Genomic DNA, 16328 nt, shown 5'->3' with positions numbered 1-16328 from the left:
AGACTTTTACTTCAACCGTGTATAGTAAGAAAATTTCCTTTATTATCACAAAATTAATATAGATAAAATACTTTATTATAAAATATGTTTCTATAATATGTCCAAGGAATGTTTGATTCTTTCTTATTCTGGGTAAATTTAATATTTTAACAAGTTTCTCTTGATCAGTAATTCTAGACAGAAGACAGGACAGTTGCTTTGGAAGAAAGAGGTGAAATATATATGTGTGTGTATTTATGTATGTATGTATTTTCTATACTATGTTGGAAAGTTCTTTTTCTCTAAAAAGTAGGATGGTGTTGGTGACTCTTCATGAAATAGAGAGAATGTGATCATAAGAACTTGGTATTTATCTGCTAAATCTTAACTTGGTTATACATTTGTCACTTTAGGGAAAAATAACCATCTCAATAATTTTCCTCCTTGGAATATATCAAAATACTTATTTGAATTCATAGGGTCTACACCTTTTTCTTTGTAATATTTTCCTATTTTCTTAGCATCCTATGCATTTATTTGTTTTTGCGTATCTCAAGGCATTAGGAGAACCAGGATTTCATATATGCACTAAGTATGTGCACAACTATGTATAACTCAGGCGTAAATTCTTCAGTATATACATATACAACTTATTAAAGTCATAAAAATTGTTTCTATTATCTTGATAAATAAATCTTTGGGATGGAAAAATAGTACAGGGGCCAGGGCACATTATTTTCACGTATTCAACTCTATTTCAGTTCCTGGCACTGTATATGGTCACCTGAACCAGAGCTGGTAGTATGTCTTAAGTACCATTGGTTGTGGCCTCCACCTTGGGAAAACAAGAGGAAATGCATTATATTTTACATAGAGTAAAAAATTGATATACTAGTGATATATACAGCTAGTGTCATGGCAGTTACAGAGCATAGCAACAGGTCACATCTTTCTATGAAAGTTGACAGTAAATAATATATGATTTATAAACATTGATCTTCTTGGAATGAATACATCTCATCCGATTTAGATAAAATGATAACATTTGTCACTATGAAATGCAGGGTTGTCTCATGCTTTGAGAAATCATATATATTTTTTCAAAAGTAAATTTTTTTCTTAAATTCTGCTCATGATCTCTCATTTTAAATTGTAGTTATGCTAGGGTATTATGAAATTAGAAAAAATATAAATTTGTGAATTAAGTTTTGAACTGGGTAGCATCGATTATTATCTCATAGAAACTGTCTTCACATTGACCCAGTGATTATTTGGTAATCCTATTATCAAATTCTTCCACTATTCATTGGTTCCCATTTTTATTTTATATTCTTTTCAAATTCTTTTTTTTTTAAATTTTTTTTTATAATTTATTTATTTTTAATTAGAGAATCACCGTGAGAGTACAGTTACAGATTTATACACTTTTGTGCTTATACTTCCCTCATACAAAGTTCGGGAACCCATCCCTTCACCAGTGCCCATTCTCCACCACCCGTAAACCCGGCGTCCCTCCCACCCTCCCCAATCCCATCTCCCCCCCACCCCACCCTGCCACTGTGGCAGGGCATTCCCTTCTGTTCTCTCTCTCTAATTAGCTCTTGTGGTTTGCAATAAAGGTGTTGAGTGGCCGCTGTGCTCAGTCTCTAGCCCTCATTCAGCCCGCAACTCCCTTCCCCCACATGGCCTTCAACTACAATGTAGTTGGTGATCGCTTCTCTGAGTTGCCCTTTCCCTGGAACGTGAGGCCAGCCGCGAAGCCATGGGGTCAACCTCCTGGTACTTATTTCTACAGTTCTTGGGTATTAGTCTCCCACTCTGATATTCTATATACCATAGATGAGTGCAGTCTTTCTATGTCTGTCTCTCTCTTTCTGACTCATTTCACTCAGCATGAAACTTTTCATGCCCATCCACTTAACTACAAAATTCTTGACTTCCTTTTTTCTAACAGCTGCATAGTATTCCATTGTATAGATGTACCAAAGTTTCCTCAACCAGTCATCCGTTTTGGGGCATTGGGGTTTTTCCAGATTCTGGCTATTGTAAACAGTGCTGCGATGAACATACATGTGCAGATGTTGTTTCGATTGTACTTTTTTGCCTCTCTGGGATATATTCCCAGCAGTGGTATTGCTGGGTCAAATGGGAGCTCAACCTCTAGTTTTCTGAGAATCGTCCATACTGTTTTCCAAAAGGGCTGAACTAGCCGGCATTCCAACCAGCAGTGTAGAAGGGTCCCTTTCTCCCCACATCCTCTCCAACAGCGGTTGCCTTTGTTCTTTTGGATGTGTGCCAGTCTCTGTGGTGTGAGGTGGTATCTCATGGTTGTTTTGATCTGCATCTCTCTGATGATTAGTGATGCAGAGCACTTTTTCATGTGCCTTTTGGCCATTCGTATTTCTTCCTTGGTAAAGTTTCTGTTCATTTCTTCACCCCATTTTTTGATGGGGTTGGATGTTTTCTTTTTGTAGAGTTCAACCAGTGCTTTATATACCATTGATATCAACCCCTTATCTGATGGGTATTGTGTAAATATCCTTTCCCATACTGTGGATAGTCTTTGTATTCTGGTCACTATATATCTTGCGGTGCAGAAGCTTTTTAGTTTAATGTAGTCCCATTTGTTGATCTCTGTTTTTACTAGATTGCTTAGTTCCGTGTCACCTTTGAAGATACTTTATCTTCAATATCGTGGAGGGTTTTGCCGACCTTGTCTTCAATGTACCTTATGGTTTGTGGTCTAATGTTGAGGTCTTTAATCCATTTTGATCTGACTTTTGTGCATGGTGTCAGGTCAAGGTCTAAACCCATTTTTTTGCATGTGGTTGTCCAGTTGTGCCAGCACCATTTGTTAAAGAGGCTTTCCTTGCTCCACTTCACATCTCTTGCTCCCTTATCAAAGATTAGATGATCATACATTTGGGGTTGTGTGTAGGGATATTCCACCCTATTCCATTGGTCTACGGCTCTGCCTTTGTTCCAGTACCATGCTGTTTTAATTGTTACTGCTTTGTAGTAAAGATTGAGGTTGGGGAGGGTGATGCCTCCCATCATCTTTTTCCCAAGAATTGTTTTAGCTATCCTTGGACGTTTGTTATTCCATATGAATTTTAGGATTGCTTGATCCATTTCTTTGAAGAATGTCATGGGTATACTTATAGGGATCGCATTGAATCTGTATAATGCTTTAGGGAGTATTGCCATTTTGACAACATTGATTCTCCCTATCCATGAGCAGGGTATATGTTTCCATTTCCTCATGTCCTCTTTGATTTCATGGAGTAGCGTTTTGTAGTTTTCTTTGTAAAGGTCTTTTACTTCCTTGGTTAAGCTGATTCCGAGGTACTTGATTTTCTGGGGCACGATTGTGAATGGGATTGCTTTTTTCATGTCCCTTTCCTCTGCCTCATTGTTTGCATATATGAAGGCCATGGATTTTTGGGTATTGATTTTGTAGCCTGCAACTTTACTGTATAAGTCTATTGTTTCTAAGAGTTTCTTAGTAGAGATTTTAGGCTTCTCTAGATATAGTATCATGTCGTCTGCAAATAGTGAGAGTTTGATTTCTTCCTTTCCTATCTGGATGCACTTAATCTCTTTTTCTTGTCTAATAGCTATCGCAAGTACTTCCAGTACTATATTGAAGAGGAGTGGTGAGAGTGGGCATCCTTGTCTTGTGCCCGATCTCAGAGGAAAGGCCCTTAGTTTTTCCCCGTTGAGGATAATGCTTGCCGTAGGCTTGTGATAGATGGCTTCGACTATCTTGAGGAAAGTTCCTCCAAACCCCATTTTGGCGAGGGTTTTCATCATGAAAGGATGTTGGATCTTGTCAAATGCTTTCTCTGCATCTATTGATATGATCATATGGTTTTTGTCTTTACTTTTGTTGATATGCTGGATTATGTTGATTGATTTCCGAATGTTAAACCATCCTTGCATCCCTGGGATGAATCCCACTTGGTCGTGATGTATGATCTTTTTGATGAGTTGTTGGATCCTATTTGCTAGTATTTTGTTGAGGATCTTCGCATCGGTGTTCATCAGGGAAATTGGTCTGTAATTTTCTTTCTTAGTGGTGTGTTTGTTTTCTTTTGATATTAGGGAGATATGTGCTTCATAGAAACTGTTTGGGAGAGTTCCTGTTTTTTCAATTTCCTGGAAAAGTTTGAGGAAAACAGGCAATAGGTCTTCTTTAAATGTTTGGAAGAATTCGCCAGTGAAACCATCTGGGCCTGGGCTTTTGTTTTTGGGGAGGTTTTTGATTACCGTTTCAATTTCCTTAACATTGATGGGTCTATTCAGGTATTCCAGGTCTTCTTTCTTCAGTCTTGGGAGATTGTAGGAATCAAGGAATCCATCCATTTCTTTTAGGTTCTCCTTTTTTGTGGCGTAAAGACCTTCAAAGTAGTCTCTAATGATCTTTTGAATCTCACTGGTTTCTGTTATGATGTCCCCTTTTTCATTTCTGATTTGATTTATTAGAGTTTTCTCTCTTTCTTTCTTTGTGAGTCTTGCTAGCGGTTTATCAATCTTATTTATTTTCTCAAAGAACCAACTCTTTGTTTCATTGATCTTTTGGATTGTTTTTTTGGTTTCGATGTCATTAATTTCTGCTCTAATTTTTATTATTTCTTTCCTTCGGTCTGGTTTGGAGTCCATTTTCTGGTCCTTTTCTAAGGTCTTGAGTCGTGAAGTCAAGCTATCTATGTGGGTCCTTTCTTCCTTCCTGAGGAATGCTTGGAGAGCTATAAATTTTCCCCTTAACACGGCTTTAGCTGCGTCCCATAGGTTTTGGTAGCTCGTGTCTTCATTCTCATTAGTTTCTAAGTATCTTTTGATTTCTTCCTTGATTTCCTTCCTGACCCACTCATTGTTCAACATTGAATTGTTTAGTTTCCAGGTGTTTGATTTGATTTTCCGTGTTTGTGAGTGGTTAGCTTCTATCTTCAGCGCATCGTGGTCTGAAAAAATGGTTGATACAATTTATATTTTTCTGATTCTATTGAGGTATGTTCTGGGGCCCAGTACATGGTCTATTTTAGAAAATGTTCTGTGTGCACTGGAAAAGAATGTGTATTCTTTCTTTTTGGGGTGTAAGGCCCTGTATAGGTCTATTAGGCCTCTCTCTTCAATTTCTTCTTTCAGAGTCAGTGTTTCCTTGTTGAGTTTTGTTCTTGTGGATCTATCTAGAGGCGATAAGGCCGTATTGAAGTCTCCGACTACAATTGTGCTGTTAGTGATGTCCTCTTTGAAGTCTGTTAGGAGTTGTTTTAAATATTTAGCCGGTCGTTCGTTAGGAGCATATACGTTTAAGAGTGTGATTTCTTCCTGTTGTACATATCCCTTGATAAACAGAAAATGACCTTTGCTGTCCCTTTTGATCTTTTTCATCCTAAAATCTATGTTGTCGGATACCAGGATGGCCACTCCAGCTTTTTTAAGGGGGTTGTTTGCTTGGAGGATTGTTTTCCATCCATTGACTTTGAGTCTATGTTTACTCTGTTTGTTCAGGTGTGTTTATTGCAGGCAACAGAATGTTGGGTTTAATTTCCGGATCCATTTAGCCACTCTGTGTCTCTTGATAGGTGCATTTAGGCCATTGACATTGAGAGAGATTATTGTGATGTGGTTTTGTGTCATCTTTCTGTGGGATTTGTTGTTCTTATGGGGCTCCTCCTTGTCTTACAGTAGCCCCTTTAGACCTTCTTTCAAGATTGGTTTTGAGTCTATGAAGGACCTGAGCTGTTGCTTATCCGAGAAGTAGTGTATGGTTCCTTCGATTTTGAGTGAGAGTTTAGCCGGATAAAGTATTCTTGGTGAGGCATTCATTTCGTTGAGTTTTTTCACTATGTCCCACCATTGTCTTCGGGCTCGGAGGGTTTCTTCTGACAGATCGGCCGTAAATCTGAGGGGTGCTCCTTTGTATGTGATTTCCTTCCTTGCCCTTGCTGCTTGCAGAATTGTGTCTATATCCATGGTATCCGTCATTCTGACTATGATATGCCTTGGGGTCTTTTTATTCGGGTCTCTTTTTGCTGGTACTCTTCGGACTCCTTGTATCTGGATGCCTGCCTTGTCCAGCTCTGGGAATTTCTTAGCAATGATATCTTTGACTGTGTTTTTTTCATTGGGGTTGCTTCCCTGCGGTTCTGGTACTCCAATGATTCTTATGTTGTTCCTCTTGAAGTCATCCCCCAGGGCTCTGATTCGCTCTATAGCCATTTTGAGGTCTTTGGCCATGATTTGTTGTTGTCTATAAGCTTTCTGCAGCTCATCTTCCAGATCACTGATTCTGTCTTCGGCTGTAGTCATTCTACTGTTGAGGGCATCTAGTGAGATTTTTATTTCATCTACCGATTCCTTTATTTGTGAGACTTCCATTCGAAAGTTTGAAATTTCTGCTCTCATTTCTGCTCTCATTTCTTCCTGTATTTTCTTGGTAGACCGTTCCAGCGCTTCATTCATCTCCTCCCTTAATTTATTGGATGTCTGTTCCATATTTTCTTGGAGTAGGTCGACTCTCTTCCAGATTTCCTCTCTGAATTGTTTATCTGAGAGGTCGTAGATGTTGGGAGCCTCTTTTGAGGTTTCTAGTATCTTTTCTTCTCCCTCTCTTCCTGGAGGGGATTTTCGCTGCTTCTTCATATTGTTATGGAAGTATAGGATTGGAACTTTGTAGGTGTTTATTCCTCCTACCTCTTGCTGAGAGAAGGAGGGGCTCTGTTTGTGCTATTTCTGATCACAGCTTTATTCCTATTCTAGAAGACTTCCTTACACTCAGCCTTTTCTTTGTGATTGATGTTGGGGCTTTAATGAAGACTTAAGGCTAAGTTGTCTTTACAAAAGCTTTGCTAAGCTTCTCTTATTCACTGATAATTTTTCTAAACTTAGAGCTAATAGGCTAGTTCGCATAAGTGTATGAGATGTGTTAAACCGATTTTCAAAGCAAGAAGACCATACCTAATGTGCTAAGGTAGGAAATAATATCTGCGGCCGCGTTAGCGGCGGCCGCTCTGGCAAGAGGCCACGCCCCTTTTAGACCACACCCCTTTCAGGCCACGCCCCCGTTTCTTCCTAGCAGGGGCTCCTGGGACAATGGTCCCAGGAAAGCCGGGGCGGTGGGACGCGGGAAGTGGCGGAGGCAAGGGTCCCAAGTCCCGGCGGCCGCGTGGGAACCAGGGGCACCTCAAATTCTTTTTTTTTAATTCTAAATTTTATTTTTATTAATGACCCATGATTCAACAAGTTATTGATAGGTGAATTTTAGGCATACAACAATTTAACACCAATCCCTCTGCTAGCGTCACCTTCCCTCTATCAGTGTTCCCAGATTCCCTCCACACACATACTCCATTCCACCTGTTAATTTGACAGGAGGCAATTCCACTTTGGGGCATCTATCCCCAGGATATAATAATATTCTTCTGAAAGGACATATGCATACCATTATTCATTGCTGCACTCAGTACAATAGCTAAGATATGGGATCAACCTAGGTATCTAAGGGCAGATGAATGCTTCCACTTTTTAAAGCACATACAGAATCCACCCAGAAAGTGCTTTATTGTGTGAGGAAAGAATCACAAAAGGTAGAGTTACCACAGCTCTTTATTCTGACTTATTCCTTCTCCCTTCAAGTTCAGGAACTCTTGATCAATGTTGGTTAGATATAGTTTTGTCTTTATATATTTATAAAATAACCCCATCAGACTAATCTAACATCATCTTGTGTCATCTTTACTTGTAATACACTACCTTTCTTTTGTGTTCTCAAATGCAATAAGATATCTATCATTTTAGATATCCATAAATATTCTTTTGTTGTTTTTATGGTTTATTTTCATTTGACTCATTTGTTTCCCTAAATCAAATAAGTTTGCATTTCAATTCTTCTCTAGCATTTACTAATTCTGTCTTCAAATATAAAGTTATATTACTATGAGTCCTACATAACTTAAGATATGAATGTATATGCATGTGTATGTATATGCATGTGATATAGACATATGTGTTAGTATAGCATTTTAAAATGAAGAAAAATTAACAGGATTATCTGTACCACATATATTATCTCATTTAATGGGTATGGGTTTAGAAGTGATTATGTATAAAAGTATGTTTAAAATGTTAATATTAATTTAATACTCCATATGATTCAGTTATGTGAAGAAGTGGCCATATATTATTGATTCTTACTTAGAATTTAATGTGTATTAATATTTTATAAATAGTGATGTTTCATTATAATTTCTAACAGGTTGTCATTTATTCATTAATTTGAATCACTGAGAAAAGAGAATTTATGTGTCAAGGTTATAAGATGCTAAAAGATGGCACTTAATTATCCTGTAGTTGAATATGAAAGTTGATAAAAAGCATGATATGGGACTAATGGACCAGCAAAAATGCAAAGTACCATTCAGCACTGAAGTAATTGGGCAGAACCAGGGAAAGACTACAATAAATTATTACTTCATTAATTTTAAAATTAAAGGGCAAGATAAGGTGGTCACTATCATAGGATTATTAAGGTAAAATAAGCTAATCAGCACATTTCAAATATAAGGTTGTCAGCTAATCATCCAATTGTTGCCAATTTCTGAAAAGTATGAAAAAGCAATTTGTTATCACTTCATCAATCAAACCATGCAATACAACATTTTACTGAAAGAAAACAAACTTCTTAATTTCTTTTTATATATTCTTAATATAATTTTACTATTATGCATTACTAGTCAAATTATAAGAAGATGGTAGTATTTATTTCATTTGCATAAGCTTCAGGAAAACTACTTTCTTCTCAAAATACTAAATATCAGTCTTCTAACTACATTAACATGGTAATTGTTAATATGAACTATAGACTCTATGACTCACTTTGGCAGAAGAAATTTGACTAGTAGATATCTTTACAAATAATACTATGTCTTACTAACAAAACACTGACTGTAATTCTAGGATTAGGAGAAAAACTATACCAGGGATAAATTGATTTTAAAAAAGTTGTGATGATTTGCCACTGATTTACAATACTACACAATTTGATGCATCTAGTTTCATACTTCAGTTACTGTGTCAAGCCCCACCATATTCATCACCAAAATTCCAGGATTTTTTACTATTAAAATTATATCTTTGACCACTTCCTTTCCCCTTTTCTTGGGTCAGTGGCCACTTTTGTGTCCTTTTTACAGAGTATATGGGTTATGTGTACTTTGAGGGAGCTGTTTCCTAAAAAATCACAAAAACAGAGATAATAGAGTTCTTACAAAAAAATTAAATAGGAGGAAAAATCAGAAAGGAGCACAGATAATGGTAAAATCTCTTGGAGATTTGCTAAAGATGCATTTTTGTTTAGCTTATCAAAGAGAAGAAACAATTGATGAACAATGATAATTAAAAAAGAAATAATTATATCAAGTTGATAAGTATTAGACATGAGAGGGTGATGATTAGCTAGTAGCTCATGGAATTGTGCTTCTGGTAATGGTGGGCTGTTGGAGACTAGAAATGGTGGTCTTATTCCCCTGGCAAAAATATAAAAAGAAATACATAGAAACTAGGCAGACTTATGAAATACTGACACACTGAAAAGAAACATCATAGAATTGGGATCCTTGACAAGAAGGCAACAAGGTGAGCTGAACAATTGCTCCAGCTTTCTCTCTGGATTAATTTCTTTATCCTGTGATGTGTAAATAGAAAAGGGGAAAACTAAACAGAGCCTTATAAATAGAATCAATCTAGTAAGCGAAAGCAGATGAAAATTGTTTGGCAAAGTACTAAAAATATGCAATAACTTAATTCTAGGTAATCCTGTTGTGTCTTTGGCAAATGTCTAGTTATATATTCAAAGAAATATGTACGTATACAAGTCTAAGTAGGAATCCAGGGAGCTAAAAATCTCATAGAGCAACCATAGGTCTGGGAACTATTGAAAGTTCAATCAAACTTTCGTGCTCAGTGATCTTTGTGGGCATTATACATGGTGCCCAGAAGCCGTACATTGGAGTTCAGGTTAAACTATCACTACTCTGCTCATAAAATAGAAGAGCTTATAGGTGTCTGGAAGATAAAATTGAACAAAATAAACTACAGGTTCCTTCTTAGCTTTGCTTTTTGCTCTATGCAATCATCTTTCCGGGCTGGAGCGATAGCACAGCAGTAGGACATTTGCCTTGCATGTGACCGACCTGGGTTCGGTTCCTCCATCCCTCTTGGAGATCCTGGCAAGCTACCAAGAGTATCTCGCTCACACAGCAGAGCCTGGCAAGCTACCCATGGAGTATTCGATATGCCAAAGTCAGTAACAAGTCTCACAATGGAGAAGTTACTGGTGCCCGCTCAAGCAAATTGATGAACAACGGGATGACAATGACAGTGATACAGTGAAACTACAGGCCCCCAAAGCTTCAAAGTTTGAAAGATAACAAGAGCTAGACATACAAAAATTAAAAATTTAATATATGCAAAAGCTAAGAAAAGTTAAGGAGTGACTATCTAGGAGAAAAAAAATTAGCTAATAGTAAAACAGATATCTCAGAATAGCCAGATATATTACCAGGCCTGAGAGAAAATTCAGTATATTGGAAGCATTCTCTGCATGTGGATGGACTGGATTCTATTCCTGGTACTACATGGCTGCTTGAACAATGATCCCTTGACTCAGAGTTAGAAGTAACCCTAAGCTCTGTTGAGATAGCACAAAAATCAAACATAAAGCTCTTACAATAATCTTTTACTCTTTAATGAAAAAATACCAAAACATGAGTATGACAGGCACAAAAAGGAAAGTATAAAATGGAACAAAAAGAACCACAAAAACCCAAAATATTATGTAGTATGTAAACATATAAAATTAATTGGATGTGTCCATAATAATCTAATCAGTGTATAATAATAAATTGGTAAACACATTTGTACATTTGTAGAATGTACCTGAAATAAAATACTAAAATGCTCTGAAATGAAATAAAAGTTACTTTTTACTTTATTTTTCAGTGAAACAAAATCATTTTTTATTGAAAGAAACTTAGAGAAGTGAGGGAGAATTGGAGAGAGAGAGAGAGATAGAGAGAGAGAAAGAGAGAGAGAAAATCAAGATGAGCATAGATTGGGGCAAGAGTGATCGATAGTACAGGGGCTCAGGGGTTAGGGCATTTTGATTGCATACCACCAACCCAGGTTCAATATAAACACCCTATAACTGTCCCTGAGCATCACCAGGAGTGATTCTGAGCACAGACTCATGAGTAAGCCACCACCACTGTGAACATAAAACAGGGAGAAAGAGAGAGAAAGAGAGAGAGATAGAGATAGAGAGAGAGAGAGAGAAAGAGAGGAGAGAAAGGGGGGAAGGAGGAGAGAAGGGTAGTGAGAGAGAACTCTCAGGCTTCTCCAGAGGAGGAAAATAACTTCAGCGCTTAAAAAAAGTATTTAGTTGTCTAACAAAAATATCTGAGGTCCTAAAAGCAGTTGGGAAAGAAGGGGCAAAGCATGGTTTTCACACTTCTTTTTAATGAATGAATGAATCATTTTTTAATGTAGGAATACTGTTATTTATTCAGCCATGGATTAAGCTAATTGAATTGGGCATGAACTCCACATTACCGTTTTTATTCAGAATGTTAATTTTATTTTATTATTTTAATTATTATTTTTAACACCATGAAATACAACTACAAATCTTTCCTGCATGAGTTTTAGTCATACAATGATTTATCACCCAACCTTCCACCAGTGCACATCTTCCACCAACAAGGTCCCCAATATCCCCTCCCCCATCTCACATGTCCCCCTGCCTCTATGACAGAAAAAAACTCCCCCATACTCTCTTCCTTATTGCTTGTTATGAATAACATAAGGTGTTCACGCAGCCGCAATAGCAGTCACAAAGCACTTAAGAAAAATCATTACCTTATCCTCTATAAAAAACAGCATACAGTTTCCTTAACAAACAGAAAACTACCTTCTAATGTATCAGTCACACTAATGGTTACATGGCCAAATGAAGTGAAATTTGAATCTTTAAGAGAAGTTTGCATTTCCATGTTTATTGCAGCATTAAACAAAATAAATCTCAGCACTATTGTCAAGATATTGAAACAATTCAAGTGATATATATGAATATATTCATTTAAAATGTAGTCTTATATCTATGAATATATATAATCTATATAAAATATGAATTACTTGCTTTAACTCAGGGAAATCCTACCATTTGATCAGCAGGGATCAACCTGAAGAATATTAGTGCCAAGTAAAATGAAACCCACTCTGAAAGATAAAGAATTGTCAAGCTCATAAAAACAGGCAATGATACAGTGGTTACCAGACCTCTGAGTTATCTTTCAGAGTCCCAGGAGGATAGATCTTAAGTCTTGCCACTAGATAGTGGAAAAATAAATTGAAGGGAGCAGGAAAGAGTTGAAAGGAGGTTGTCCTGTATCATAAGTCATCATGGTAATGAAAAAGAAAAAAGAAAATGGTAGCTATCTGAGATTATTGATATGTTAATTTTATAGCATGACTGTGGTAACTATTTTATTTTCTTTTTTGGCTTTTTAGGTCATACGTAACAATAATGATAGGTTAGTCCTGGCTATGCAGGTACTACTGCATCAGTACTACTCCCAGCAGTGCCCTGGAGACCATATGGGATTCCAGGCATGGAACTCAGGTTGGCTGCGTGCAAGGCAAACGCCCTACCGATTGTACTATTGCTCTGGTCCTCTGGTAACTCATACACCCCAGATATATACAATTTCATTTAAAGACAATTTCAATGCATTTTAGATTCTTATCCAAAAAATAAGAAGATAAAAGCCTTTATCAAAAACAATATTCCTCACTAGAGTGATTTTTCAAACTTAATTGTTTTACAGTGAAATTTAGCAATCATTTGAAGAACGTATTTTACCCTTCACTATTGGTGACTGTGTATACCATGAATACAAAATCATGAATTCATCATCATGATGCTATGTGGAGTATGCTTACTACCCTCAAAATCTGTATGGGCCTTCTATTCATTACATACTCCCTTAAACTCTTGATAGCCTCTGATTTTTCACTATCTCATATTTTTTCCTTTTCTAGAATGTTGTAGAGTTGGAATTCCACCATATATAGTCTTTTCATACTGATTTCTTTCCATAACTGGATTTCCCTTCCTACCATTTTATGACTTAATTAGTTCATTTTTGTCAAAGTAGGATACTATTCAATAGTTTGGTATACCACATTTTATCCATTCACCCACCAAAGGAATTCTTGGTTGCTTCCAAGTTTTAGTAGTTAATAATAAAATATACTATAAACACCCAGTTTGGGTTTCTGTGTGGGTGTAATTTCATAATCGTTTTGGTAAAACCCAAGAAGCTTGATTGTCAGATAACTTATAAAATTAAATTGAAATCTATCAGAAATTCCTAGCTGTCTTCTAAAGTGGCTATGCCACTTTACATTTCTATTAACAATGACTGAATTATTCTTGATAATTTCACCAGCATGTCATTGTCAGGGACCCAGATGCTGACAGAAGAGCAATGGTGTCATGTTCTTGTTTTAATTTGCCATACCAGCATGACGTATTATGTGGGACATCTCTTAATATTCTTTCTTGCCATCTTATTTGAAGAGGTGTCTGTTAAGGTTGTTGGTCCATATATCGAATGCCTGTAACAAGTCATCATAAGTGATGGGGTTTAAATAAAGTCGGGGGGAGAAAGGTTGTTGGTCCATTTGTAAACTGGGTTATTTGTTTCAAGATGGGAGTCTGATCTGGCTGTGACATTTGTCATCTTACTGATCACCAGGATCGATGGGATACATCTGGCTGGCTAGGTGGGTGAGGCCTTTCTTACCTCTCCACGATTATCTCTCCAGAAGCAGCCCCCAAGGAGAGATTGATTGTTCTATCAGTGGAGGGCATAGGAGTAGCTACGCTTCTCTAGTAGAACCTTCAAACAAATTCTTAAAATGTTGCTTATTTTCTTACTGTTAAAAACCTTGTATATTTTAGATAATAAACTTTGACCAGAACTGACATTTCTAAGCATTTACTCTTTGTCAAGGACTTAACCTCACCTACTCTTTCCCCCACAAGGCTGAAAATGTAGGTGTTTGTGGGTATTTGTTTCAACATTAGGCTTGCAGAGAGAGCCCTACACATCCAAATATTCTATATACTCTCCTGCTAAGATACACCCCCGCTTTCTTAGAAATTAGAGTTTTAGGGGCAGGAGAATGGACAGGGGGAGATCACTTTTCTTGAACAGAGCTCTATGGGATGAGGTTCTACATTGAGCAACAAAAAGAGTTCCCCAAACTGCAAAAAGTGCCACTTGAGCACAGAATCATAAGTAAGCTATGAGCACCAATGTGCAGGGCACCAAGTCAAATCACACACACACACAATCCATACAAAGAAACAAAAATTTTAATTTTAACACATTCCGGTTAATCAAAATTTTCCTTCATATATGTGTCATCAGTGTTGCATCAGAAAACGTCATCACTGTACCTGAGATCATATCCTCAGGTCATCGTCTATATCACGCAAGATCTTGTGTTGTATATTTAGATCAAATTTTTATTAATTTTTTGTGAGGAACATAAGGTTTGTGTCTACTTTAATTTTTACCCCTAATATCAATGTCCAGTCAAGCAGTTGTTCCAACACCATTTGTTTGAAAACATGTACAGCCTTGCTCCTTTGTCAAAGATTGACAGACAATATTTATGTGAGTCTATTTATAGACAGTTATGCTTCACTGATCCACTTGTCTGTATTTTCATCTGTACCACACTGTTGTGACCACTTTCCTTATTCTTCTATTTGATAATATCTAGCAGCAATTTCTCCTGATTTTTAGCTGTTCATTTGATTATAAATTCCTGATCCTCTTTATCATATTCAAATGCTTAATTGAGGCTACTTAATTCAGTTTTGAGTGTTACTTGGCACTCAATCCTGTGAACATTTTATAGATATTTATTTTGTTCCTTTCCTTGTGGGTAGATTTCTTCAGCCAAAGTACTTTGTTTTTTTAATTTTTTTTTTTGTTTTTGCTTTTTGGGTAAGAAGGTAATCCTGGTTCTGTGCTCAGGAGTTACTCCTGGCAGTGCATGGAGGACAATATGGGATGCTGAGAATTGAACCTGGGTCAGCCGCATGCAAAGCAAACTCCCTACCCACTGTACTATCGCTCCAGCCCAGCTAAAATACTTTGACTTACATTTTATTTTGTTTTGTTTTCCAGAGCATATTTATATGATTTCATTGCTTTACTACTTTTTGAATTTATTGGCAATGGTTTAGGGTTAAGTACATCCTCTTCTGCAAGTATAGTGGAGTATAATTCTCTTGACTGCTGAGCAGTAAGTGGCATCTTGTTTCTCTTCCTATAACAATTTAATTTTCATGAAGAGAACCAGTACAGAGAAAAGAAAGTAATTTTGCATGCTGTTGATTTTGGTTTGATCCCTGGCACTAAATATGGTCTCCTAGAGAGTATGGGTAAAATTGTCTGCCATGTAGGCAAAGGGAGGGCTGGAAAAAGGGGGCCTGGTGTACTGGGGACATCAGTGGTGGAGAATGTGCACTGGTGCAGGGATAGGTGTTCGATCATTGTATGACTGAAACTCAAACACAAAAGCTTTGTAACTGTACCTCATGGTAATTCAATAAATAAATAAATGAATAAATAAATAAATAAGGTATCTTGAGCACTGCCAGGGATCACTTTTTTAATTTTTGGTTTATTAATTTTATTAATTTAATAAAATATTTTATTATTGATTAATATGAATAAAATAGATTACATTACAATTAATTACATTATTTTTCTTTTGTGGTCACACCCAGTGATGTGCAGGGGTTACGCCTCGCACTCAGGAATTTCTCCTGACAGTGCTCAAGAGGCCATATGGGTTGCCAGAAATTGAACTCAGGTCAGCTGCGTACAAGGCTCTACCCACTGAGCTATTGCTTATGCCCCTAATTACATTTTTTTTAGGAAGTTACGTGTGAATTTCCAAATATTCCTGGAGACTTCCCTTAATAACTATGTTACTTAATTTTTCTTTACATTTTTAATTAATTTAATTCATTTATTTTTATTTTAATGAATCATCCTGAGATACATTTGCAGACTTACCAACTTTCATGGCTGCATTTCAGTCAATGTTCAAGTACCCATCCCTCCATCAGTGCCCATTCTCCGCCCGCAATGTTCCCAGTTTCCCACTCCCCACCCCCACCCCTTCCCACCTCCTGCCTCTGTGGGAGGCACAATCCCTCTTTCCCTCTTACTCTCTCTGTCCTGTTCGGTGTTATGGTTTGC

This window comes from Sorex araneus, chromosome 2 (genome assembly GCF_027595985.1).
Source record: "Sorex araneus isolate mSorAra2 chromosome 2, mSorAra2.pri, whole genome shotgun sequence".
NCBI lineage: Eukaryota > Metazoa > Chordata > Mammalia > Eulipotyphla > Soricidae > Sorex > Sorex araneus.
The sequence above is the reverse complement of the archived record's forward strand: the minus strand, read 5'-3'. Positions refer to the sequence as shown.